Genomic DNA, 12,423 nt, shown 5'->3' with positions numbered 1-12,423 from the left:
AGTGTGAGGGTAATTGTCCCATTTCAACCAGTGAGGCCGAAACAGGAGACAACCTCACTGCACCACAACACAATCTTAAAGCCTGTGCTTGTATCACATTTAAACATTTTTAAATTTGAAGATGAAGCTGATCCATAAGCCACACAGGCATAATCAAGTACAGATTTAATTAAACAAATATAAATGGTCAACAGAGATTTTTGTGTAGCACCCCAAAAGCACTTGAGAATATTTAATGCTCCTTTACATTTGTCAATTATTTTACTGATATGGTGTTTCCATGTTTGCTTATTATCCAGCCACATGCCAAGAAATCTCACCACTGACACTTCTTCAAGAGTTTGACCATATGCTTTCAAATCAAGTGCAGGTTTATTGGTCCTCTTTGTAAAACACATAACTTGTGATTTAGCTACTGAAATCTCCAACTGTCCACTGTTCAGCTTGAAATTTCTACCTCTAAATCATAAAGCTCCATCATCTTCATCTAGTGATTTACCCACCTCAGTACAGACAGTGGCATGCAAAGGTTTGGGCACCCCGGTCAAAATTTCTGTTACTGTGAATACTTAAGTGAGTAGACGATGAACTGATCTCCAAAAGTCATAAAGTTAAAGATGAAACATTCTTTTCAACATTTTAAGCAAGATTAGTGTATTATTTTTGTTTTGTACAATTTTAGAGTGAAAAAAAGGAAAGGAGCACCATGCAAAAGTTTGGGCACCCCAAGAGATTTGAGCTCTCAGATAACTTTTACCAAGGTCTCAGACCTTAATTAGCTTGTTAGGGCTATGGCTTGTTCACAGTCATCATTAGGAAAGGCCAGGTGATGCAAATTTCAAAGCTTTATAAATACCCTGACTCCTCAAACCTTGTCCCAACAATCAGCAGCCATGATATTCCTTAAGTTTTTAGATTCATGTGTAGTTGGTACAGTCCTCAAGACAAGAGCATCATTAATATATCTATGCGCAGATCATTGTTTCTTCTTTGTTTTATTTTGTGTAATTAGTTGTGAGTTAATAAACAGTTACTTTCATTTCGATGGATTTGCCAGATTTTCATATCAACTTGCTTCACTAATCTCATGATTCTTTAGAAACCACATAAACGCAGCAGATGTGGAAATCTAAAATATGGGAAGTTTCAACTGGTCAGGTAGCATTGATGGAAGAGAAACATTCAAGGGTCGCATTTCTGAAATGTTCGCTGCTTCTCTCTCTGCAGAAGCTGCCTAACCTGCTGAACATTCAGTTACAGATATTGAAGCATTGCACACTTCAACCAGTTTTTGATGTTTGTGAAAATAAACCTGATTTTTATTCTCCTTCCCTGGGCCACTCAGTGGTCACTTTATTCGGTACACTTTCTCTTTAATGCAACTATCTAATCAGTCAATCATGTGAATGCATTTCAATCCATAAAAGCATGCAGACATGGTCAAAAGATTCAATTGTTGTTCAGATCAAACATCAGAAAGGGGAGGAAATGTGATTTAAGTGCTTTTGACCATGGAATGATTTTGGTGCCAGATGGGGTGATTTGAGTATCTTAGAAGCTGTTGATCTCCTGGGATTTTCACAACATATGTGGTCAAGATGGTGCCCACGTACAATGCTCCCTTGGTCAACTTCTTCCAAACAGACATCAAAACAGATAATTTCACCAGCAACTTTGATGTGTGTTGCTTGAATTTCCAGCATCTGCAGAATTCCTGTTGTTTGCATCAAAATAGATAATTTCACTTCTTTTATGTTTGTTTTTTTTCATCTTAAATGTGTTTCTGGAACTGTTAGAACCTGTGATTTACAGTTTGGAGATTGGTTGAGTGATCCAGCATTTTGTTGTCTCTGAGGTGATTCCAGGAAGAACCTTTGAACCTTTGACACGTAACAGTCCGTAAAGTCTACAAGCATGAAAAAATTTGCAAATGCTGGCAATCCAAAGCAACACACACAAAGACTTCTCATTGTTTTGTTTCTAGTCCCAACAAAGGATCTCAGCCTGAAATGTCAATTCTTTCTATAGATACTGCCTGGCCAGCTGAGTTCCTCCAGCATTTTCTGTGTGTTTCTCTACAGTTTACAGGAAATGATGTGAAGAACAAAAAAAAATTAGTGAGCAGTACAGTATTTCTGTGTGCAAAGTGCCTTGTTAATGGGAGGGGTCAGAAGAGAATGGCCAGACTGGTTCAAGCTGGAAGTGACTCCAATACCCACCTGTCACAACACTGGTATGCAGAAGAGTCCCTGAGCACATACAGTACGTGCTACAGCAACAGAAGATCACGAAAATAGATGCTGGGAATTGATCCCTCCGGGATGAAACGGGGACTGCCCCCTATTGGCTGTGTGGAGTACTGAAGCCCTGGAGCGGAAGGAGGCGGGCAATTACCCTTCTGGCTGACGTCAATCATAACATCCCAGCTCTCCGTTTCCACCTACCGATACCTGACAGGTGTCTTATCCAATAGGCGAATAAGATAAAATGACGTGTCATCCACTTTCCCCAATAGGTGTTACGGGGGCGGGACTGTATGTAGTTGGCGCCAAGGAGATGAAATGGCGGCGGTGGGCGCTGAGCTCGTCGCGGTGTTTGGGTCATTGGATCCCTTTTGCCAACTCGCTGGTGTCAACGGTTGGGCACTGAAGATGCGGGAGCTTCAGCGGCATGAGAGGAACTGAGCTTCGGGTACAGACCGATGACAAATTGGCGGGGCCGAGGTCGTGAGGGGGGGGGGCTTGGATCCTTGGTGGGAGTACCGATAGCGCAGGTGTTGGTTGGCGGTGGGGAGTTGTGACCCGGGTGGGGGGCAGGTGAGCCCTGGGGGTGAAGGAATAGGTGGTGTGGGGAGGGATGGCGGGTCTCGGGTCGATCGGGTCCCAGGGTGAACGTGATTGTCCCAAGTCCCCCGTGGGGCCGACCTCGGTCCCGGGGTAGTGCTTGGCTCCCGTCTGGAGTTGGATCGCAGCATCGGCCGCCGACCTTGTGGCAGACCCGCTCGTCGTCGCGGCAGTCAGAACAAATTCAGCATGATCTTCAGCATAGAATCCGATCGTGTGAAGATGTTCGCAGCGGAACAGGGTTTCGAGGGTGTGGGAGTGGAACAGGAGAGGCCAGTCGTCCATCACACCTGTCACTGATTGGGAAAATAGTTACCCTGAAATGTTGCTCCTGCTTTGCCAGTAACTGCTGAGCATTTTGTGTGTTTTTCTCATTTCCATTTGTTTTTATTAAATTTGTTTTCAGGATACTGGTGGTGGTCCCCAAACTGCTGTCTGTTATGTCAGTCGGGGGTGACTGAAACGCAAGTACAGAGTGAGTTACTGATTTGCCTGATGCCAAGATGTTTATGGCTGCTGGTTATATTGCATTCAGATATGGAAGGTTCCACAATCTGCTGGAGGAGCTTTGGGTTGAGCAGCACAGGGGGCAGAACTGGAGATGGGATACAGATGGTAAATAACCTTTATTACATAGATGTGTATAGGACTTGCTACAGTTACTGATTGTAAGCTTTTTTTCCCCCCAGAAAGCTGGGATAGAATGCAGAGAGCTTCTAAGCATCTTTCCAACAATTCAGTAAAAACAGAAATTTTACGCATTCTATTTATTTATAGATACAGTGCTGAGTGGCCCCTTCAAGCCACACCCCCCAACTTAGTCACAGGACAATTTACAATGGATGATTAACCTACCCTGTACGTCTTTGGACTGTGGGAGGAAACTAGAGCACTGGGAAAGACCCACACATTCCACTGCAGGGACGTACAGAGGCTCTTTACAGAACGATACTGGAATTGAACTCCAAAACGCCCCAAGCTGTAACAGTGTCACGCTAACCACTACACTACAATGGCACCTGAACTTTGCAAGCTCACTCTCTGGCTTGATCCTTCTCTCCTGGTCCGATGTCTTTTACATCCACTGTAGGAAAGCTTCATATAACAAACTATTGCAACATTCTCATTCTCTGTAGCAATCACAGAAATATTCTGGTGCAAGGACAGTGCAGCAAGGAAACATTGTGCTCTTAGTTAACCTCAAGGAGGAGCGGGGCAGGTTTTCTAGTTTTGAACTCTGGGAAAATATATCCATTCTGGTCACTGGCAAATGTGGGCTACTGAACCTGACATTAAACTTGTGGAGTCGGCCTGCCATTGGGTCTCAATTCATGTGAACATAGACTGCATGTGTGAGCTAACAGATTGCACAGTGATTGTGGAACTTGTCTATCACAAAATATCAGTGCCACGAGCAAAAAGGAAACTTGCTGCCAGCAGAAGATGAATAGACTGGCACCATTTTCATCAGTATTTTAATGAAGGGCAGCACAGTAGTGTAGCAGTTAGTGCAATTGCTTTACATCACTACCGAACAGGGTATGATCCCCACCACTGTCTACAAGGAGTTTCATTCTTTCTGTGACCGTGTGGGTTTCTTCCGGATGCTCCAATCTCCTCCCACAGTCCAAAGGTGTATGGGTTAGGATTAGTAAGTTGTGGACATGGCTTATTGGTGCAGGAACTATGGTAACACTTGTGGGCTGACCCCTTCCCCCAGCACAATCCTTTGATTTGATGCAAATAATGTATTTTATTGTATATTTCCACATAACTGTGATAAATAAAGCTAATCTATCTTTTCCAAGTGGAAGTCGCTTGGAATTCCAGTATATCTCACCTCCATATTTAGTATTCCTGTGGCACAAGAGACCAGATGGGTTGATTGCAATTGCCTTTGGTTTGGTCACTTAATCATCCAGGGGGTGGGGGGACATTTGTTGTGTCAGGAGCACATCAAAGTCTTTCTTACAAGATCTCTGAACTAATTGTTCGGATTGAATAATAGTAAATAATTTGTAAAAAACAAAAGACTGATACTTTGGGAGATTTTAAAAAACTTTGAACTAAGTTTTCAAAACTAATGGCACTTTAACAGTATCAAGTCCAAATGTCAGTAGTTTATTGTGCAACAAACTAAAAATGCTTGGGGAGGGGAATGGTAAAATAAGTTATATTGCAAGTGAATTGTATTTGTTTTCTTTGTTTTAGGTGGTGATCCCCATGTCCAGTTGCAATCTAATGCCCTTTGTTGGAAAGGGTCATTGAATTGGATTCCATCCTAACATTGTACATACTGCTCATTGTCATTAACTAAGTTCCTACACTGGAAGGCATCCCTGTAAGTGTTAATGGCATCAAGGGAGAAAATATGCAGGAAAGCGCAAATAAATTACTGGTTTCAGATTGTGACATAGCAATTAATATTTTCTTGCTTCATTTAATCAGGCTATTAATTCTGATGCTATAAACTGTTGGGCTCAGGGATTTGAGATGTGATATTTTATGTTGTATCTGACCCTGCAGGTTCACTCTGTGTCAGGTTTTGATTTTCCAAACTGGCACTTTTTCAACCTGCTACATTAATTTTCTCAGCAACAATTTTCGCAGTCTCTGTAAACACAGATTCTGTCTGTTGTATTTGGGAGCACAGTTATCAATGAATTGCTACTTCCCGCTTGCATGGAAAATTAAGGACAAGCTCCATTTCAATTTACGTGTTTCGCATATTCTGCAAAATTTGTCTTCACATCGCCAATGCTTGGTGTAGGAGTGTAAACATTGTTTATCCAGAAGGGAGATGGTACAAATAAAGCTTAAATTCATGTTGATGATAGCAGGTCTTCTTAGAAAATTTATGTAATACAATAATGACACTTGGAATATGTCTCATCAATCTTCTGTAGTCACAATTCAGAATGTTAAATTGGAAAGCTGGAGCTCAGTAGATCCATAACTGGATCAGATTTGGGAGGCTGCAATTAGCTCCGTTTGAATCAACCGATACTAACTGATCAGAAGCCCAACCTGTTCAGATTATGTGGAATGAACTGCCAGAGGAAATAGTAAAAGTGGATGGGTATTTGGATAAGAGATTTGGTAGGATATAGGTCAAAAGCAGGCAAGTGGCAACTTGGTCAGCAGGGACGGGTTGGGCCAAAGGGACCATTTTATTGCTATATAGCTTCTGACTATAGCAAACAGACTTCAGCTTCACATCTCATGCCATTACTGTGGTACATGGCAGTAATTAGCCTTAACAACTTGAGGGGTGGAAGGGGGAAATGGACTAATTTTTCAGATGATCCATTAACTCTTGTGTATGTGTATGATGGTGGAAGGCCAGCTGAATTGGAATAAAGTCTTCATACATGAACTTTACTGATAGGACTACAACCTAGCACAGGTCAGTACCTTGACAGGAGTTTGTAACATTGAAGTTAATGCAAAATAATAGGTCCCAGATCATCAGAAAATAAATAAGACCATAAGACATAGGAGGAAAATTAGGCCATTTGGCCCATCAAGTCTGTTCTGCTATTCAATCATGGCTGAGTCAGTGGGCTTGTAGAAGATGTCAGTGGACAGTCTGTCTCCTGTCTCATAACTACCTCAACTATACCTCTTCCCACCCCACCAAATGCAAAAATGCCATTCTCTATTCCCAGTTCCTCCGTCTCCGCTGCATCTGCTCCCAGGATGAGGTTTTCCGTTCCAGGACATCTCAAATGTCCTCTTTCTTTAAGGATCGTGGTTTCCCTTCTGTCGTCATCAATGATGCCCTCACCCGCATCTCCTCTATTTCCTGCACTTCGGCCCTCACCCCATCCTCCTGCCAGCACAACAGGGACAGAGTTCCCCTTGTCCTCACCTACCACCCCACCAGCCTCCGGATCCAACACATTATCCTCTGCAAATTCTGCCACCTTCAACAGGACCTCACCACTAAGCACATCTTTCCCTCTCCGCTTTCCGCAGGGATCCGTCCCTCCGCGACTTGCTGGTCCACACGTCCCTCCCCACGGATCTCCCACCTGGCACTTATCCCTGTAAGCGCAAGTGCTACACCTGTCCCTACACCTCCTCTCTTGCCTCCATTCAGGGCCCCAAACAGTACTTCCAAGTGAAGCAACACTTCACTTGTGGGTCTGTTGGGGTCATCTATTGCATCCGGTGCTCCCGGTGCGGCCTCCTCTACATCGGTGAAACCTGACGCAGATTGGGGGACCACTTCATCGAGCACCTCTGCTCCGTCTGCCAAAACAGACAGGATCTCCCAGTAGCCACCCACTTCAACTCTGCTTCCCACTCCCATTCAGATATATCCATACATGGCCTCCTCTACTGCCATGATGAGGATAAACTCAGGTTGGAGGAGCAACACCTCATATACCGTCTAGGTAGTCTCCAGCCCCTTGGTATGAACATAGAATTCAACTTCTGGTAATTCCCTTCCCCTATCCCTATGTCACTCTGCCCCCTCCCCCAGCTGCCTACCTCCTCCGTCTTGGTTCTGCCTCCTTCTACTACCCATTGTGTTTTCCCCTATTCCTTCTTCACCTTTCCTGCCTGTCACCTCCCTGCCTCCCTTCCCCCACCCCTTTATCTTTCCCCTTACTGGTTTTTCATCTGGAACCTACCAGCCTTTGCCTTCCCACCCTCCCCCCACCTTCTTAATAGGGCCTCTGCCCCTTCCCCCTAAAGTCCTGACGAAGGGTTCCGGCCCGAAACGTCAACCAGTCTTTTCCACTGATGCTGCCCAATCTGCTGTGTTCCTCCAGCGTGTCGTGAGTCTTGCTATTTCTACTAACAAAGTGTGTGACCATTTCTTGTATGTGAAATGTCCATGAATTAGTTTTTTCCTTAAACGCCAGATAACTCCATAAGATAATAACAAGTGTTGGCTGTTGTAGCCTTTTCAGTGTGAACAAAGTAGGGTACATGGCCAGCAAAAATCAAGTAGTTTTTCATCCTAAAAGAATAATTTAATTGCTCTTTTTTTTCAAAAAGGAGGAAGATCTGTGATCTTTTTAAAATGGCAAGTATGTGAGATGGAGGGCAATACAGTCACAAACACTGAACTAAGTACAAGTAACCAGTCACAGTGTATAAGCCATTAAATCCTCTGATTGGTTTGTGCATCTTTTTTTCTCAGCCAGTTCACGGGTTTAATGCTGATTCATTTCTATCCAGTGTTTTCAGCAAAAGGCTTCCATAGTGGGACACTGCACATCAGCCACTGTGTGGGTCTTGATAGGGTAATGCCTTAGTCCGGTGAGGAGGTACAAGATCACTGGACAGCAAGCTGTGCTACATAGATGTATAGTAGTACACATGTCTGGGCACACCCCCTTAACAAATGGGCACACAAATCTGGTTCACAACTTTCTCCTCAACCCCCATCCCATCCACATTACCCTGAACCCTTCTCTATCCCCCAGATACCTCTGACCCCTTTCCCCATAGCTGTTTTAAAAGTAGTGACTCCTAATTCATGATTTTGCTGAAAATGGAAACATCTCTCCACATCCATTTTCTCAAAACCCATTGGGGGTTTTTATCTTTCAGTCAGGTCCCTCTTCATTAAAGCAGAAACTCCAATAGATTGAGGTCTCACCTGTCTACTTTTTCCCTGTACCTGCCCTTTCCAGGTATTGTCCAGTAAAACTTTCCTGAATTGCTTCCAGCACATTAACATCTTTACTGAGGAAACAAATACTATACACAGTGTTTTAGAATGCAGTATTAGCAATGCCTTGTATAATCAACACAACTACCTAGATCACCCCAATCCCCCAGCAATAAATTGTAATGGTCTGTTCACTTAGTTGCCTGGTGTACCTGCACACATATCTCTCACCATGTAAATATTTTGTTTTTCCAGTCAAAATTTTAACTTCACATTATCCTATATTATACTCCATTTGATCGATTTCTTATCCACTCACTTAATTTATCTGTTTGTCTTTACAGCCTCTTTGTGATCTCTTCATAATGTATCTGTGTGGCACCGGCATTGAATCTTTCATCCAAGTTGCTGATATAATTTGTAAAGAGCTGAGCCCCCGCTGCTGATTCCTGTGGCACACCATTCATGAAGTCTTTCCAACCCACCCCATCTCCCGTTAGCCATCCAATTTGTCCTCACCAATGCTGCCTCCTACACCCTGAGCCGCTGAGCTCCTCCGGCGTTTTGTGTGCCTCTCATACGCTGAGAGTTCATCTTGGGAGATCATGGCTACCCGGTGCTCGGTGTTGAATTGGTGGATGACTGGGCTGTCTCTAACCTTCGGATTAACCTTTGTGGTTCTCGACAGGTATTTGTACATCTTTGCTGAGTTGTGCCGTGGATCACCAACAGGTGGCATGAGCGAACAGTGGGAAGGCTAAGAGATGGAAAAAATGGAATGCTGCTGGAGGAACTAAACAGATCAGGCAGCATCTGTGTAGAGGGGACAATGGCAAATACTGGAGGTATTCTGACAAGTTTTGGATCTGAGTTACACCATTCTGAGGTGGTTGTTTATGTAGAAAGTTTGTTTCTAGCATGGGGGGGGTGGGGGTAGTTGGATACTTTGGCATCCAGTCTCCAAATGCATCCAGCATTCTGTCTCCAGTGTCAGTGGATAGTTTTAAAAACAGTCACTGACAGGAGTGGGGTGATCTGAACCCCTAAAAACAAAAGCAATATGAATATCTTGTTTTTGCTGAAATAATGATCTATGCCTTAATCGTTATTTTGAAAAAATAGGAAACTTTAAAGAGAAGTAAGCCACTGGAAGGGTTAGGGTTAGATTAAAAATAAAAACGTTCAACAAAAATACAAAGATGTAGAAAGGAGACAAGGAATGCATGTCAATATTAACTCATTTCTTAACTGACTATTTTGAAACTAACAGTTTATTTTTTCCATGACTTAATTTTAGATCCCAGGAACCAAAATAATAAATTGATTCTGACCTCAGTATTTGCTGCCACACAATGGATTCTCCCTGGTGTCAGCTCTCTTTGCACATCCACCAGCTGAGGATGAACAGGTGAACTTGTTGCTTAGAAGCAGAGGTCGCTGTAGCTACAAGTTTTAGCATCCACTCGCTATTGTAGTCTTCAGTTCCGCATAGATTTTTCCCACTGTAATGAAGCCAAAATCTAAATTATTGGTCTGGAGAAATGAACTTTGCATCTTGTGTTATTCATAGATAGCCCATCACTCTATTAAACATCATTTGGTTCTGTGTGTATTCTCCAACTTTGTTGTGGACACCAAAACTTGTGTATGTGATGTTTGGAGTTGAAACTCTGGCACAGTCGTCTGTGTGCAGACACTGCCAAGACTGGAGGGACTTTACATTGTTGACTCATGTATTAATGTATTCATCTGTATGTATACAGCATTTTGTTTTTTAGAAAAGCATGTAATAAACCATGTTTTTCTTGTGAACAACTTGCAAGCTGTTTGAAGCTTTTGTATATTTATGCATAATATGTACAATATTTAATATTGTATGTACTCAGCAGCCACTTTATTAGGTACACCTTATTAATGCAAATGTCCAATACTGTATGCCAATCACATGGCAGAAATTCAATGAATGAAAGCATACAGACATGGTCAAGAGGTTCAGTTGTTGTTCAGACCAAATGTCAGAATGGGGAAGAAATGTGATGGAGTGACTTCGGACCTTGTTGGTGCCAGAAAGAGTGGTTTGAGTATCTCAGAAACTGCTGATCTCCTGTGATTTTCCTGCACAGCAGTCGCTAGTTTACAGAAAAGGTGCAAAAAGCAAACAACTCATCCAGTGAGCAGCAGTTCTGTGGGTGAAAATGCCTTGATAATGAGAGCGGTCAAAGAAGAAAGGCCAGAATGGTTCACGGTGACAGTAACTCATAACCACATCTCTAAATGCACAACACATCAAACCTTTACTGTAGCAGACCATGTGGGGTTCCATTGCTGTACCTAATAAAGCAGCACTGAGTATCTATACATGGGAAAGAGGTACTGTACATATGTGTAAAATATATTTCTGGTCTGGGTGGGAGCAAAGAACAAAATACTGCATTCCTGTTAAAGTTCTGATCAAAAGCAACTTTGCTGCACCTCTGCTGATTATAGTTCCTCATTTATAATAGTTGTCCACATTGAAGACTTATTAGAATCACATTTGCGTGGAACATTCCCATTACTAATCAATAGAGTGAAGAGCTGAGAATTTGTTAGGAAACAGGAAAGTTTAAAATTCAAAGTAAATTTATTATTGACATATGTACAATACATGTCACCTTTGGGGGAAGCACAGTAGTGGAGTGGTTAGCAGAACACTTTACAGTACCGGCGACACGGGTTCACTTCCACTGCTGTCTATAAGGAATTTGTATGTTCTCCCCGTGACTGTGCGTTTCCTCTGAGTGCTCTGGTTTCCTCCCACTGTCTAAAGACTTACTAGTTAGTAGGTTAATTGGTTATTGTTAATTGTCTTGTGATTAGGCGAGGGTTAAATTGGGGTTTGCTGGGCAGCACAGCTCAAAGGGCCTATTCCGCATTGCATTTCAATAAATAAAAATACTACCCTGAGATTCATTATCTTGCAGGCATTCACAGAACAAAGAAATACAATGGAATATGAAAAAACTACAAAGACTGACAACCAATGTACAAAAGACAAACTGCAAATACAAATAAATAATACTGAGAACATGAGTTAGTGAGTCTATAGAGGTTGAGGGAAGTGAAGTTATTCATGCTGGTTCAGGAGCCGGATGATTGGAAATAACTGTTCCGGGTGACTAGCCTTGTAGCTGTGGACTCACTTTCATGAACTTCTGTTTGCATGACGAATAAATTTCTCAGGATTTCAGCCAGCTATAGATATCGATTATAACTGATATTTTGATGGCAAACTGCCATTTTCTTCAGGGATGGTGCTTGGGCATATAGTCTGGTGGTATTTATAACCCAAGGATGGGAGCTCAACGTTCAGGGATATTCAATATTCAGGAGGGATAGACATGAAGGAAGGGGAGGTGGGGTGGCGTTGCTGGTTTAAAGAAGAGATTAACGCAATAGAAGGGAAGGACGTAAGCCAGGAAGATGTGGAATCGATATGGGTAGAGCTGCGTAACACTAAGGGGCAGAAGACACTGGTGGGAGTTGTGTACAGGCCACCTAACAGTAGTAGTGAGGTCGGAGATGGTATTAAACAGGAAATTAGAAATGTGTGCAATAAAGGAACAGCAGTTATAATGGGTGACTTCAATCTACATGTAGATTGGGTGAACCAAATTGGTAAAGGTGCTGAGGAAGAGGATTTCTTGGAATGTATGCGGGATGGTTTTTTGAACCAACATGTCGAGGAACCAACTAGAGAGCAGGCTATTCTGGACTGGGTTTTGAGCAATGAGGAAGGGTTAATTAGCAATCTTGTTGTGAGAGGCCCCTTGGGTAAGAGTGACCATAATATGGTGGAATTCTTCATTAAGGTGGAGAGTGACATAGTTAATTCAGAAACAAAGGTTCTGAACTTAAAGAGGGGTAACTTTGAAGGTATGAGACGTGAATTAGCTAAGATAGACTGGCAAA

The 12,423-nt window shown here is 42.7% G+C and overlaps 1 long non-coding RNA gene and 1 other non-coding gene across 4 annotated transcripts; both read left to right on the top strand.

Annotated features, from left to right (window-relative positions):
• Positions 1-2,551: 2,551 nt before the first annotated feature.
• Positions 2,552-12,082, top strand: LOC140201909 (uncharacterized). 3 transcript variants are annotated; one of them, XR_011886983.1, is made up of 5 exons: positions 2,552-2,691; positions 3,250-3,318; positions 5,055-5,184; positions 8,817-9,317; positions 9,770-12,082. It is a non-coding gene; the product is annotated as an uncharacterized lncRNA (long non-coding RNA). The 3 variants fall into 3 exon arrangements; XR_011886981.1 differs by having other exon boundaries at positions 3,250-3,458; XR_011886982.1 differs by having other exon boundaries at positions 3,250-3,458; positions 9,161-9,317; positions 9,770-12,081.
• Positions 5,366-5,498, top strand: LOC140202390 (small nucleolar RNA SNORA77). Its single transcript, XR_011887105.1, has one exon. It is a non-coding gene; the product is annotated as a small nucleolar RNA SNORA77 (small nucleolar RNA).
• Positions 12,083-12,423: the final 341 nt, after the last annotated feature.

Source organism: Mobula birostris, chromosome 8 (genome assembly GCF_030028105.1).
Source record: "Mobula birostris isolate sMobBir1 chromosome 8, sMobBir1.hap1, whole genome shotgun sequence".
NCBI classification, from domain to species: Eukaryota; Metazoa; Chordata; class Chondrichthyes; order Myliobatiformes; family Myliobatidae; genus Mobula; species Mobula birostris.
The sequence above is the reverse complement of the archived record's forward strand: the minus strand, read 5'-3'. Positions and strand labels throughout refer to the sequence as shown.